General features: G+C 45.8%; 1 long non-coding RNA gene across 5 annotated transcripts in view; it reads right to left on the reverse strand.

Annotated features, from left to right (window-relative positions):
* LOC145720627 (uncharacterized) overlaps positions 1-15,630 on the reverse strand; it is a 177,213-nt gene that overhangs the window by 102,049 nt on the left and 59,534 nt on the right. The window contains exon 5 of one of the 5 annotated variants that reach the window (XR_014143734.1): positions 13,756-15,197. The exons of the other annotated variants lie outside the window; for them this stretch is intronic. This is a non-coding gene — a long non-coding RNA (uncharacterized LOC145720627). Of the gene's footprint in view, positions 1-13,755; positions 15,198-15,630 lie in introns of those variants that run through there. 5 annotated transcript variants of the gene reach the window in all.

Below are 15,630 nucleotides of genomic sequence, written 5' to 3' on the forward strand. Positions count from 1 at the left end.
GTGGCCTTTGTGATTGGCTTCTTCCACTTGGTGTAATGTTTTCAAGGTTCCTCCATGTCATAGTTCCTGGAAACTTTGGAGTCTCTTCAGTTAGGAACTCAGACTTATATTCTTCCTTCTCATGGAAATTTGAATTGTCTTTCCATCACTTGGAATGATAATAAGAAATAACAATAAAAGTATCCTTTCGTGGGTGCTTATACACATACTGTCTCATCCTCACCACAGCTTATAAGGGAGTTATTATGGCCACTATTTTCCAAGGTAAGACACCTAGAAAGGTCACAGTGTTCAACAAGCGATAGAGCCACTATTCTAACTCAGGTCTCTGAGTCTAAGTCTGGTAGGTCTGTCTTGGAAGATGAGATCATAGTTATCACCAGCAGGATCATAAATACCTTTATCGTGTTTCTCAGAAGCTCAGCACTGGCCCATGGCTGTGGCCTTGATGTGTGCCAGAGAAGTAAGTAAAGAAAAGCTCCTCTGACATGAAACACCCTCAGACGTGGCCTAGACAGGAAATGAGGCAGGATGCATGGCACCCAGAAGTGTGGGACTCCAGAATCCAAAAGATTCAAATCCCAGATCTCCAACTTTTAGCTGTGTGCACTTGGAGCAATTACTTTCTCATTTTTTTTTCCGCACATGGAAGATGAGGAGGATGGTTCCTATACTGTGGGGTTATTAAGGGAATGAAACAAAAATGATGAGGGCTTAGCACAGCACCTAGCACAGAGTAAGTATTCAAGAATATTTGCTACTGTTAAGGAATATGGTCAATAAAATTAAAATGCAATGTATGGTGACAGATGGTAGCTATGCTTGTGGGGAGCATAGCATAATGTACGGACTTGTCAAATCACTATGTTGCTCACCTGAAACTAATGGGACATTGTGTGTCACCTATACTCAAAAAAAAAAAAAAAAAGAATATTTGCCACCATCGATTATTATTATAGCATCAGAGATGGAGTGGCATTTCATCAGTCATCCCGGAAGTACATCTTCATGGTCTCTACCTACACACACACACACACACACACACACACCCCAAAGGAGTTCAGGAAGTGAACTCCTCATTGGCCTTCTATTATCATGTCTGAGGTAACTTATTAGAAGGGGAAAGAGTTTAATTTTTTTAAGATTTTATTTATTTATTTGAGAGAGAGATAGAGAGAGAGGAAGAGAGAGCACAGAGGGCAAGGGAGAAACAGATTCCCCATTGAGCAAGGAGCCCAACGCAGGGCTCGGTCCCAGGACCCTGGGATCATGACCTAAGCCGAAGGCAGACGCTTAACTGACTGAGCCACCCAGGCGCACCAGAAGGGGAAAGGGTTTAAATGCAAGAGGGAATACAGAAGAAGCAAGGCCTACAGCACTGGGTGAGAGAATACTGCAAGAACTAGAACAAATGGCCTTCACGGAGCCCTAAACTGCAGGGGAGAGAGGAATTAGTCAAGGGGGAGAGAGGCAGCCATGCTGTCATGGTTTCACTGCAGCAAACTACTGATGGAGAGTCAGCCTTTAGAAAGTTCACTGAATCTTGCAAAAACATGACTACCGTAGTAGGAAAACTTGCCAAGTTATGCAATTTGGAGCCAAATGCTCCTTTCCGCCTCCCCCCCACCCCTTAATGTTCAGCTTCTGGCTATGCCAAAAGCAGTTACTGGCAAGGAAATCATTGAAAAAAAAATTTTTTTTTGGCATATGGCAAAAGGCAGGGAAGTAGAAAAAGAACCCAGAGGAGTTTTCCCCTAACCTTTCATTAAAATTATTTTCTGGATTTGGCGCAACAGCATTAATCAAAATCCACAATTCACAATGAAACTCATTTCAAAACTTTTAATTGGGGGAATAACTTTTTGTAGAAGTTTTAAATAAAAAATCTATCCTACAGATACATGCTCACACACACACAACAAAAATGTACAAGGACGCTTAGTGCAACATTTTTTAATACAGAGCTTCTTGGATTTACAATGGGGTTATGTCCCTATTAAGCCCATCAACAGTATGATAGCACAAGTTGAAAATGCATTTATCCACATAACCCACCGAACACCATCGCTTTGCCTAGCTGATCTTAAACATGCTCAGAACACTTACATTAGCCTAGTTGGGCAAAGTCATCTAACACAAAGCCTATTTTATAACAAAGTGCTGAATATCGTATGCAGTTTATTGACTACTATACTGAGTATACAGAAACAGAATGGTCATATGGATACAGAGTGCTGTCCGTGTATCGGTGGTTCGCCCTTGTGGTCACGTGGCTGCCTGGAGGCTGCGGCCACTGCCCAGCATCACAAGAGAGGGGCGCACTGCATATCGCTAGTCCAGGAAAACATCCACATGCAAAACTCAAAGTATGGTTTCTGCTGAATGGGTATTCACACCATCATAAAGTCAAAAAATCATTAAGTTGGTCCCCATCCTAAGTTGGGGACCATCCATAATTATGAGAAACAACTGGAAGGTCCCAAAACAGGAGAATGGCTAAGCCAAATATGGCATCAGCATCTGACTCCAGAATTATTAAAATTAATGGAAACTCTATGAGGGCAGAGATTTCGTCTTTTTTGTTCACTGATGTACTCCTACCTCCCGGAATAGTGGCTGGAACTTTGTAGAGTTCAAACATCTGTCAATTAACTGGATGGGTGAATGTTTGTGAGATGCTTTTGTAATAAACAGTTCAATACATGTATATATGTATTGTATGTGCATATGTGTCTATATAGGTATAAGTTTATATCTTTGTGTGTGCACATGTCTGTGTTGTATATATGTAATAGCTGTTGAAATGGTGACAACTATCAAACACAGGCATAAAGATATTGATGCTTGAACACAGAGGAGGCTGTCCTGGGCAGAGCATTCTTCCTACCTGCTTGGGACTCCTTTACCCCTCTCCTCTTACCTTTTTTCTTATCTTTCATCTGGGAGTAATTTTCCTCCACTTTTCCCCATGGTAATAGCTCTTCATTAGCACTCCAGTATATATAAAATGCAAAAAGTCAATTAATAAAGACACGAGGCTACTTCAGGACTTTAAGCTAGCAGTGATGGAGGGCAGTTGCTATCTTGGCCTCAGAATCGACTGTACTAAGACAACTTCGATTTGCATAGGTAAGTATTACATGTAATAACTTTTTAAGTAACCGTGTCAGCTAATGGTCCGGTTCAACCGAGATGCAAGAGAAGCGTTCCCTCTTGGTTCACGTAACTTCCATGGATGTGGCAGCACAAATGTACAAGGGAGGGCCATCTCCAGTGGATGAGCTTTTGATGCAAAACAAGTCTATGCCAGTGTTGTTAGTTATAAGTCTTTAATAGAAAAAAATGATTTCTTAAATAAAATGTGGAAAAAAGAGCTGCAGTTTATGCAAGCCGTGGCAGAGACCTGCAGAAAATATTGACAACTTTTGTTCTGAAAATGCTTTGCCTTGGGACCTGTCGATACCTCTTCCCTGTTTGCTGTTACACTAGTTCTTAGCCAGAGCTGACATCTCAAAAATACCCAACCCAACGTGTGATGTGAGTGTAAAGTGAAAGCAAATGAGGAGCTCAGCCTGGCATATATTTCATGTTCCCTGCATGTGTGTGTGCATGCACACACACACACACACACACACACACCCCTTCTCAAGAAAGAATATGGTGCTACCAAGCCAAAGGGTTGGCAGCAATTTCTATCCTCTGGATGGCTTCGCAAGTTTGACTTGATGATGGACATTTAAGATGAAAATTGGCCGTCTCCCCGTAGCCCCAGGAACACTGCAAAAAGCATGGGGAGCTTCTGCCTCTGAATGTGGCTCTTACCCTCATCGAAGTCTCCATCCTCACAGTATAGTCTTTGGACTTTTCAACACATTCCTTTTTTATTACTCCATCCTAACTAACATAGAGTCCACATAACATAGTTCAACATAGTGTGACGTTAGAATAAAATGCGAAAACCTTGCCCCAAGATTGGGCTCTTGTCCACCACTCTATCTCATGGCATGCCCCACTGCCTCTTGCAAGCCTCCAAGCTTTGCCCGCCACCACGTGTCATATGCTCTTGCCATTCCTATGTTTTGGAAAGTGCTTCCCCCAGCTGTTTACATCATTTAGTTTCTCTTCTTAAATGACACCTCCCTGGAGAGGTCATCCCATTACCACTTCATCTACCTCCTGTCAGACTCTCTCTAATGCAGCAATCTTTTCTCTTTCAATATCCTGCCTATTGACTTATTTATTGGGGTATTATCAGTCTTTCTTCACTAAAACTTAAGCTCTGTGATGTCAGAGACTTTGTCTTGCTTACTGCTATATTTCTAGTGCTTAGCACATAGTAGGTGTTCAAGAAAGAAGAAAGAAAGAAAGAAAGAAAGAAAGAAAGAAAGAAAAAAGAAAAGGGGGAGGGAGGGAAGAAGGAAGGAAGAAAGGATGGAAGGAAGGAAGAAGGATAGAAGGAAGGAAGAAGGACGGAAGGAAGGAAGGAAAAAAGGACGGAAAGAAGGAAGGAAGAGAAGAAAGAAAGAAAGAGAGAAAGAAAGAAAGAAAGAAAGAAAGAAAGAAAGAAAGGAAGGAAGGAAGGAAGGAAGAAAGAAAGGAAGGAAGAAAGAAAGGTTAAGAAACTACCCCCAATGCTGACATAGTATGGAGCACACAAAGGAATGGACTTAGCACTAATAATTTAGAGCACAGAGTATACACAGTGGTAAATGAGAGAAACCCTCAGAGCCAACACATGGAGACAGAGGCAATTTTAGAAACCGTAAATAATTAGAATCAGTATTTTTTTCAGAGAATGATGAAAAAAGTAGCTCCTCTAAACAAATAATGGATCAATTTAGAGGCAGCTGTACCACAGAAGTTTTGCAGCATGTGTTAGGTCCCCAGTCATTGAGCTTAAGTTCCAAAAAAAGGACTTAAGTGTTTGGAGAAAGATCAGTAAAACAAGGCAGGACCCTGGACTATGGGCCTATCCATGAGTCCATGAGGACCAGGCCCAAATCTTCCCAGGAGAAAGATCAAGTAAAATCCAGAATTAAACCAGAGCTCCTTTGTGACAAAGGTCAGTGCTTGGTCAGGGCTACGGATCAGGGTGGGCTGGGTCTGTGGGCAGAGGTCAGCATAAGAGGTCAGCTCCACCCAGGGAGGGGCTGGGAAATAGTCAGGGACCAAAGCAAGGGAGCAGACGTTTGTCATCATGATGTTGTCCAAACGTGCATTTGGGAGTAGGGAATACAACCTCCCAAGAACACATGGTATGATGGGCGCCAGCAAAGTATTATATACAATATATATATACAAATATACAAAGTATTCTCTAGATCCTACACATAGACACCCTATCCTGCTCTGACACCTTTGCATTTGCTGTTTCCCATTTTTTGGAATATCTTCTTCCACTTCTTATCTGGCAAACTCACTCACTATTCAGAAGCCAACTCAAATGTCGTCTCTATTGTGAGTTCACACGGTGATGCTTCCCATGGATGCCCTAAATCTAGTTGCACCCCAAGACATTCAGGTCTGGCTCATTGGCCTTAACAGTCCCATAGTATGTGCTCTGGCCCACAGCAATCATGGCCCCTGTGCCTTAGATAAGTGCTCGCGAGTGAGGGCAGCCAGGAGGGTCTCGCCCAGGCCCTGTCTCTCCGAGGTCCCCCTCTGGGCTGACAGGCTGGCATAGTGAGAAGCCAGGGCAGTCAGACCCACACTGCACTCATGCCTTAGTCACCGACCTTCCCGGTCAGAATGCACAATGCTCACCGCCTGATGTGAGGTCCAGGCCAGGCACCCAACCTGTGCCAGACTTTTCTGCTCTGGGCCCCCACGGGGGACCACTGGCCGGTCTATGGGAGCTGGCAACATTTGCTAAGTCCACTGCTCTTCCTACCTGCGTCTGGGGTTCATGTGCACCATCACTTTGACTCCAAAACAATGTTCTCCACTTGTGGCTGCTGGCCATGTCCATCTGCCGGTAGCTTCTCTCAGCCAGCCTGTCATTCAGCCCACGCTCACTGTGGGGGGAGAACACAACACAGCGCTAGGTTTTGTGGAGCTGGACAGGAAAGCAGGATGTGGGGCTCAACTCTGCCCACTCACATTTGGAACTATTAACAGCAGGCACAACCAATGGCCGGTAGAGAGACTCACTGCATCAAAGGGACTTGCAGAGGTAGGGGAGAGGCACAAAGCCAGGGCATGAGAAGACTGAGGTACACAACTTTCCGAGTTGAAATATTACATCAGTAGTATGCATATTTTATTAAATATTAAAATATTACAATAATGTTGAAATATTACATTTTAAAAGTTAAGGTTCCTCTTTCTCTCTATGTTCTATGAAATATATGAATATACGGTGTTCCCACCAAAAGCACACTTGTATGATACACATATGTGATATATGTATCAGCGGTATTTTAAAGATTTTACTTATTTGAGAGAGAGACAGCATGCACACAAGCAGAGGAAGGAGCAGAGGGAGAGGGAGAGAATCTCCAGCAGACTCTGCACTGAGCACAGAGCTGGACATGGGGCTCAATCCTAGGACCCCGAGATCATGACCTGAGCCGAAACCAAGAGCCGGACGCTCAACTGATTGAGCCACCCAGGCGCCCCAGTATTAGCAATATTTTAGACATGTGATGATTACAGCTACTGCGAAATCCTTATATTTTACAGTCTGGGAGGTCTGGGTCTAAATCCCAGCTCTGCGACACCAATTATTCTGTTATGACCTCAGACAAATCATTCCATCTCTCTGCCTGCGTTGTATCAGCTATAAAATGAGTTTGTGGACAGGGTTGTTCTGAGAGTCAAATCAAAGTGATTGGCACCTACCTCACCTTTTATAGACATCAAGGATACTGTTTCTCAAATGCACCCTGTTATATTTCTAGCACTGATTCCCAGGCAAGGGTGAAGTTCATTCCACCTAGACCAAAGAAGGTCATAAAGTAGAAACACATACATTAATCAGTAGAAAGCTTCCAACAAGTAGGAAAAGAGGGTGATCTGACATTCAGGGGAGCTCTTTCCACCCCGAAGGGAAGTAGGAGGAGACAGGAACAGAGGCGAGAACTGGGCATTAGTCAGCCCAAGGAGAGTCCTCACTTCTCTTTGCCCGTTACCATTCAAGTGAATCTTGAGAGAGGCAGGGAGGGGAGGTGAAATTCCTAGAAGCTCTCTACAGTTTGAGAAACTACTAGCATATTGAGGTCAGGGCCCTTCTTACTTGGGCACAGGCTGAAAGACTGCGTTGGGATCCAGGGCATCCAGCGTGGTATGGGAGCAGGCAGAGAAGCATGGACAGAGCAAAAGGACAGGAGCAGACTCCTGGGGCAGGCAGAGAGAACGTGCTACAGAGACCAAAAGATCATGAAGAAGACAGTCAGGAATAGGAGGCCATGGATCCAGGGAACCTCCGGGCAGAGGCCCAGTCCATAGGTGTCCACAGGAGCCTGCAGAAGCCACACATGCAGGCTGCCCAGTACCACGACAGAGCACCCCCAGCTCAGGCAAGGCCAGCAAGGACGCAGGGACACCCTTGAGGACTCCTTACCCTTGCCCATGATGTTACCCGAACTTTCCTTAGACTGTGGCACCATTAGATGAAGAGAAAGAAGAGCAGGAAGAAATCCCAAAGGACCAATATTTTCTCAAAATGAACTATGTTAACATAAAAGAGGCTGTTTGAAATCAGAGGGCCAGAACTGCATTAAATCAGAAAATTAAAGCATGCTTTCCCTCCCTCATCCACCCTTCCGCCATCAAGTGAGAAATGAGACCAAAGAAAATAAGTACACATTACAATCCTTTGTAGATCCGAGTACTAATGAGTAAACTTCAATGCCCACTACTTGCTTAATTGTTAGTATTTTTACTATTATTCTATATTACTATATTTAGCCAATTTAACCTATAAATATTGCAGTTTCCAATGGTTCAGGCTAATAGATATCAACTGCTATTTTATACAACCAGCATGTGGGAAAGGAGGTCCCTTCCGTCTGACCTAAAAGAAAGCGTGTCTGAAGGTGGGATCTCAGGCAGGTCTGGAAGACCAGCAAATCTATGCTTGGTGTATTCTCTGCCCAGAACACTTTTCTATCTGTGCCCGTCCCCCCCTCCCACTATTTCTCCACCTGGATCACCCAGTTCAGGACTGAGGAAGTCAAGCAGTGTGCTTATCAGCTTGCAGTAGCTTCAGACAATTAAAAAGAAGCACTTTTTTTTTTTTTTTTAAATACAGAATAACCTTTCTTATAACTGTGATGTTTTTAACTGAGAAGTAGCTCAGGGCAGAAAATGTTGAAAAATATAAGGTGAGTCATTACCATCTTCACTCTGAGGCCAGCATCTCAGTGCTTCCCGTTTGATTTTCCACAGGCTTGAGGTCTGTGAAACAGAGTGGACAACATACATATAGGCTCTCACTGGAACACAGTGGCAAATATACAGAATATATCTGAACAGACGAGCCTATGCCCTTCCTGGGCTCGCTACCTCTCTTCACCTGGGAACAAGCTGGCTCACGACTCCCTAGCTCCTGAACTGTTGTGACATCTCAGGGTTGGAAGAGGATTTGGACGTCATGCAGCTACATCTCTGCCCACAAACCTCCCCGAGGAATGACACCATCTCAGCTTGAGCACTTCCAACAACAAGGAGCTCACATATCCTCCTTCCGGTTATTTGAGAACGTTCTTCCTTGTATTAAAGCACAAGATGACACCATGCATTGATTAGCAGCATGGTTTTGGGAGCCAGTGAGATAAAAGGTCTAATCCTAGCTCTCCACGTTGCTAGCTGTGTGACCATGGGCAAAGGCTTAACTAAGCTTGTGTGCCCGAGTTAATCTTTTCCTAATGAGTAAAGGGGGACACATGTACTACTTACTTCAACCCCACCAGTGAGGGTTGGTTGAAGAACTCCTTGAAGAGTATAGCCAGGTCCTGGTATATAGGATCCACTCAATTACTGCCAAACATGAGTGTGTCACCACTATTATTGGTGTCGTTCTGCCTTCCAGGGTGGCAAAGAACAAATCTAACACTCTCTTCCACTGTAAGTATTTGAAGACAGTTGTCATGGGCTTCTGAGTCTAATATATCAGTTCTTTCCATTGTATCCAGAAATCTTAGAGTTCCGTTCTTTCTCCTCTAATCCGTTAGAGGTTTCTGTGCCCCCAGGGGTTCTTTCCAATCCCAGTCTGCCCACCTTGGTCCTAGACAGGACAGTTCTCCTGTGAATCAGAGGATATTTTCTGTCTGCTTCCCCTCTCCTGAGAGCCCATTGCATTCTTCTTTGAGCTTCTCTCATCCAGTCCATCCCAGTCCTTCCTCCATTATTAGCTAGGGTGAGGCACCTTTTGACTGATGGTGTGTATAGCCATCCAACGGGCACATCCGTGGAGGCAGTGTGGTGTGGACTTCAGTAGACACTCAGGAATTGACGTTAGTGAGTGGCCAGCAGAAACCCATGAATGCCTGTGAATGGGGTTGTTGGGACCATCATCACAGAGTCCCATCAAAATGTCCCTCCTGAGTGTGTCTCTAGATTGCATATAGATCTAGTTTGCATATAGTTTCCTTCTGAAAGAAACTGGGTAGATTCTTGAGCTAACTTCCTCTCTCATCTTTGGACAGTGCTGAGCTCAGATTTCATAAGCAGGCCAAGTCTGTGAACAGCATCTGGGGAAGTTTGGTACATTCTAGAAGAGGCCCCTGACTCCATGAGAAGACCTCAGCCTCTACTTCTGACCTGGAACCACACAGGAGCCTGGGGGCCCCCAGCACATGCTCACCACATAGCCACAGATGACCTCGGACTGCTTCATGATGCAACCCTGTGCTCTGCCAGGTCCAAGCAGAGAAGAAGAGGACTGGATTTCCGCATGCCAGAGGAGTTGTCTAGAGTGGTCACGCATCATCACACAACTCCCTGACATTAACAGCACCGTTAAAACACAGACCTCTCTCTGTATGTGTATGTGTTCAAAATAAACAAAGCTGCAAGATTTGGTCCCTGTCTCAACACAATGTATTGTTGACTGGAGCAGTGTTGGTGCCTTTGCATGCATGACTCTGAAATGCCGACTGTGGCCTGATCCATGGACATCCAGGGCTTATATGAGTAAGTCTGTATTGTCCTCCTCTGCCATCTCAGCCCTAAGACAAAGCACAACTTAAGAGAGTTTTACCAAAGCCCATCAGGTGAAGGGGAAACTGCTATAGAATATCTGCCGGTGGTCCAGAAAGGAGACCAGAACTCATAAGAAAATCCTAGGGAAAGATTTTTAGTCATCCTTTATGGATTGACTTAAAAAAATTATTTGGGGGGAGAGATAGGAACGCTGAGGGTCTTATGAGATGTAGTCCCTGCCCACCCTTCTGACTTTATCTTGGTTCCCCTCCCCATGCTCAGCACACCCAACCATGTTGGCCTTTGTCCTGTGTCTTTAATTCCCCCACTCTTCCCTGCCCCAGGGCCTTTGCACTTGTCCCTTTCTAGAATGTTCTCCCCTTAACTTAACTGACTTTCCTTGACCAGTTTACACAAAGTCACTCACACTTCCCAGTTTGTCTCTATTCTTCCATCTTGCTCCATTTTTCCACAGCACTTCCTCATTCTGAAAAGAGCTTGTTTATTTGTTTGTTTATTGTCTGTCTTCCCTGACCAGAACACTATCCCCAAGAAAGTGGAAACTGTTTCATACCCCAGTGCCTTGCACATAGAAGGCACTCGATAAATATTAAATGAATGAATAACACTATCACAGTCTTTCAGCATTCTTAATGAGAAGGAAAAACCTTCCATGAATTCCAAGTATGGAGAGAAGAGGAAATAAAGCAGAAAATGGAAGAATTGTTAACTGCCACATTAGCCTGAGATTGAAACAACTAGAAAAGCGAAAATCTGAATGCCTAATTATAAAATGCGAGCAAAGGCAGTTTTCAAATAGGAACAGGATTATGTCCTCAGGAAGCAGATGGATTGTAAAATGCCAAGGATGGCTACTTCACACCCCCTCAAGACCTGTGCCCAGTTCCTTACTGGAAGGACAGCATGGTTTTTCAGCCCTTCCCAAGAACCTTTCAACCAGCAACACTTCAAATGAAAGCACAAAAGAAGCAGAGAATCCTTGCCATGTACAGCATCTGGGCAGAAATAAGAACATCTGTTCTCAGCATGAACCCTATTAGCTTCATCATTTGGCTTTCAAGGGAAAAAAATGAGCAATTATGATACATGGGCATAATTGATGGCAAGGTAGAGCTTGCGCTCTGCAGCAGGCTGCGTGCTCGGGGCAGACGTGGCTCTGGGGAGGAGTGCCATGCTCCAAGGGACAGAAACACGCCAGCAGCCACGGCCAGCTTACCCGGAGTCAGCAGCCCCAGCTTCTAGGGGCAGGGGCCATCTGGGGCCTGGAAGAAAGGGAGCGAGACAAGGGAGGAGAGGGGAGGAAGCGGTGGGAGGAAGGAGGAGACAGAAGCAGAAAGAGAGGAGAGAAGGAGGTCAGAGGGATGGGGGGACGCAAGAGAGCAGGCGCCTAGACCTGAGCCGGACAGAAGGGCCCAGGGTGAGGGAGGGGCACAGAGAGAGAGAAAGGCTCACTCCACCTGGCAGGCGACAACAGTTGCCGTGTCCCCGCGCTAAACCAAGATGGCCTCTCTTTGTACCACAGCAACACCACTTCCCAGATGGGTAACCTCAGGCACACTGCCTAAGCACTTGATGCCTTGGTCTTCTCAGTCCGTGAGAGGTAAGAGGCATGGCACCTACAGCAGAGGGTCAAAGCGAGGGGAAGAGAGATAACGTGCATGAAGGACTCCGAGCAGCACTGGACGCCGAGTGAGCCCTCAGAAAATGTCCCCTGCTATTAGTGTTATCATTACGACCACCACCATCATCATTTGACAAGATGGCGCTGACTCCCGACAGCACGACGAGCTAAGTACTGTTACCACTCCCAAGTCACAGAGCAAGGGTGTGCAGATGAAGGGCTTGGCCTCAGCTCTGTCTCCAGGACCTGAGCTCCTGCCCAACTATGTCTTGATTCGTTCTGTAGCAGGCCAGGAGCAGACTCTTTTCCTAGGCCCAGTTAGTACAGATGGCACTACCCGCACCTGAACAGAACAAGATTGAAATGAGATAGACATGAGTTCAAATCCCAGCTCCACACTCAAAAGCAGCGAGCATGGAGAGGCAAATGGCCTCCTGGCTCGGCCAGGGCTTTCTGCTGGAAACCGAGCCCAAGATGCCCCCAGGATGGCAGGGAGGATGAAAGAGGACCTTGTAGAAACTTCAGGGTGTCTGGCACTCGGCACACAGCAGCTCTTCGCACCATTAAAAGCCAACATGCTTCCTGTGGAAGCTGAGCACTGAGGTGATGGTAAAGGAAGGTGGGGAGCTAAACATGGAGAGGGCACAGGGAAGCATCTGGCAGATGGCAGCCCCGGATGCAGGGACCAGACATGGCAGACAGGGGATGGAGGCTGCAGGCAGTGGCGGAGCGGGGCCAGCTCCAGGGGGACCAAGAACCCCGTTCACCTTGGCGCCCCGAGAGCTCTCTGACAGTGTGGATGCTCCTGATAGCCAAACAAGGCTTCAGTGCAAAGTTCAATGATGTAAGAGTAATCTACATCAGAGGCCAGAGATTTACAGACTATCTTTGAAAAGAACTTCTTACCAAGTTATAAAAGTTTTATAAAAGGCGTGTAAAAGGGACTATGTTTCTAATATCCAAAAAAACCCACACTATGCAGAAAGATTCATACTCAATGGACTCTAATAAAACTGAAGAGTTGCTGCTTATATTTATGTGAGGTCCCTCATCTTGGGAGATGCCCTCCTGATGTTTTAGCCACGTGAGTGCTAGCATATGAAAAGCTGTTCAATCTTGGGTAAGTTGCCTAATGTCTCTGGGCCATTTTTTCATCTGCAAAGGAAATAGAACAGTAGAACCTTCCTCATAGGTGGTTGTACAACTTAAAAGAGATAACGCATGTCAAGAGGTCAGCATGATGCCTAGCACATGGAGGGAACTCAGTCAATGAGAGCCAAGATGCTGATGCTCTTTGCATTATTATTGGGCAGTTGCAATAGACAGCGTGCCGCCATAAGGCTCAAGAGTCACACAACCCTGATTTCTGGAAATTATCCAAGGAAAGCAGTCAAAAATATCAACTCCGTTCTCTGTCTCTTGTCCTACACGCACCGGTTTCCAAGACCTCTCAACTCCACCTTCTAAGAACATCTGTCCTCCACTCTGTCCTGTGCTCATTGGGTTTTCTTCATCTCTCATGGGATCGACCTCAACCAGCTGCAGGGGCCTCCTCAGATGGGCCTGCTGCTAGCCCACTTAATCCATCCCGCACACAGAGGCTGAGTAGTAGCCCATCTTTGAAGTCTTAGCTTGTATTAGCATTTGATTCATGTGCATTTTTTTTCCTTCTACTACATAGTATGACCGCATCTGCTTTCATTTAAAAAATCATTTAAATCACTAACCGTTTGGTTAAATGGATATTCCGCAAACTTCCCAGAGCTGCTACAGCAGCCTTGGTAACTAGTGCAGGGTAGGGGCTCAGCAAATGGCTCTGGACTTGAACCACAGATGTGAAAAAAAAAGCCTTGATAAAAAGACTAGGAATTGGTATACAAACGTGTCAATAATTGGCAAATAAGGATGGTGAGAGTATGGCTGTATTTTTGTCTCAATTTCCCAAGCACAGGGACAAATATTTTCTCTGATCTTGATCATTGAAAACGTATTGTTAAAACACAAAGGTGCATGGAAGTGTTGCCTAGACACCGCACAGCAGAGCATCCTTTGGTTGCTGCCTGTGAGCACTGTTCGCAAAGTCCAGTGTGGCTTTTGATCAGTGTTTCTGTCCTGGGAAAGAACAGGTGCCCAAAGTCGGACAGACCGTGTGCCACCTGAGTATACACCCTTCAAGAACAATGACCTCTGAAGTCAGAAGAAGACGCAACCATGCCTGCCCCAGTATCCAGCAATAGCCACACCCCACGTCTCCCACCCGAGCCAAAGGGAATGAGTGCACGACGTGCTATGCCTCTGGCCTGCCCACTGGATGCGCATCAGAATCTGTGCTCACCCTGGCTTCCTCATCAGAAACACGGAAGGGAGGCCACTGCTCCCGACTTTCTCAACACAGCAGACCGGCTCATCAACGATTCTCTGGCAGTTTCCAAACCCAAAATAATATTCCCGGGACTTGGTGCCAAGAAGCGGTTTCTCCTGTACCCCTTCTCACTCAGGGGTGAGGAAAGACAGCATCAGGTTGGTGGGGTCGGGTGTTGCAAGCAGTGATTTATTTGCTCTTAGCAATCACGGCCGCAGCTTAGTGACATCTGCAAGCTGAACATTCTCATTGAGGATGTGTTTTCTTCAACTGTTTGCCCTCCGGGTGCTGCAGGCTTGGTGGGCATCCCACTGGAAGCTAACAACTCCTACTGGCACCATCAGCCCACCAGAGCCCTCAGCATCAGCCAGTCACAGACACCAACAACCCCCCATTGTTCTGCATCGGGCTTCTGCAGCTCCTGTCACTCCAGGTACCATGGCCAGGTAACAGCATCCCCCAAACCTTAGTCATCGCTCCCCTTCGCAAAGCCCTACTGGCTAAAGGAAGATGCTTTTCCTTTTTCTATAAAGCCTCATTTTCCTCTTTTTCAGTTTCATTTCCTGTTTGCATGAAAAGCCAGTGAGGCAGATGGATGAGTGAAGCAACGTGGCGAAGGGAGAGGACCCATCCCGGGCGTTCACTTCCTAGAGCCTGCGGTGGGGCCAGGCCCTGTGCGGACCACCATGGAAGTGCGTGGCCTCAGCCCAAGCCCCCAGAACCTGGAAGCTAGTGATGTGTGGTGCATGTGGTGGGACCCAGGCCCCAGCCGCCAAGAGCCGTGACTTTGAACAAGAGAGGCACAAGGTCTTCTGAATTCCGGTAGACCCTTTTCAGGATCCGGGACCATAGGACTCTTCCTCAGGTCTCAACAATAAACAAAAAGAAAAGAAACAAGCAATCCAAAGTAAATAAATAAATAAATGATGATTTAGGGGAAAGGCACTGGACTTACATGGGTAGACATGGATTTATATCCCAGTTCTTACACTAACTAGCTGAGGGGTCCTGGGCAAGTTACTTGACCTCTCTGAGCTTTAGTTTTCTCATCTGGAAAAAAAAAGGAGGGGTAACATCACAAATCTCATAGAATTTATACTAAGAGTTAAATGAGATAATTCATGTAATCTCATATCTGATACCTAGTATATGCTTAATAAATAGTAGGTGTCATTCGTATTTGTGTTCTTGTTTTAAATTTTTCAGTCAAGAAATGCACATGGATAGGACATATTTCAGATCACTTTTGTTGCTTCCCAACTCTTGGCTTATGTAATTACTTGCATGAAAAGAGCCCTTAGCCCTTCCCCATCTTCCCTCCCCCACTCCCAACCCAACGTGCCCATCCTCACCCTTGGTTCCTACAGCTGTCTGTACTGAGCCTATAGATGTGTAGGTCCTTGTCTTTTGTTCTTCCCCAGACTGCCCCTCAAGGGCTGGAAGTGTGCTCTTCCTAGCTCCGTAGCATCTCTAGTGTCTACTG

Source organism: Leptonychotes weddellii, chromosome 3 (genome assembly GCF_054177405.1).
Source record: "Leptonychotes weddellii isolate Sample4059 chromosome 3, ASM5417740v2, whole genome shotgun sequence".
In the NCBI taxonomy this organism is placed as follows: Eukaryota; Metazoa; Chordata; class Mammalia; order Carnivora; family Phocidae; genus Leptonychotes; species Leptonychotes weddellii.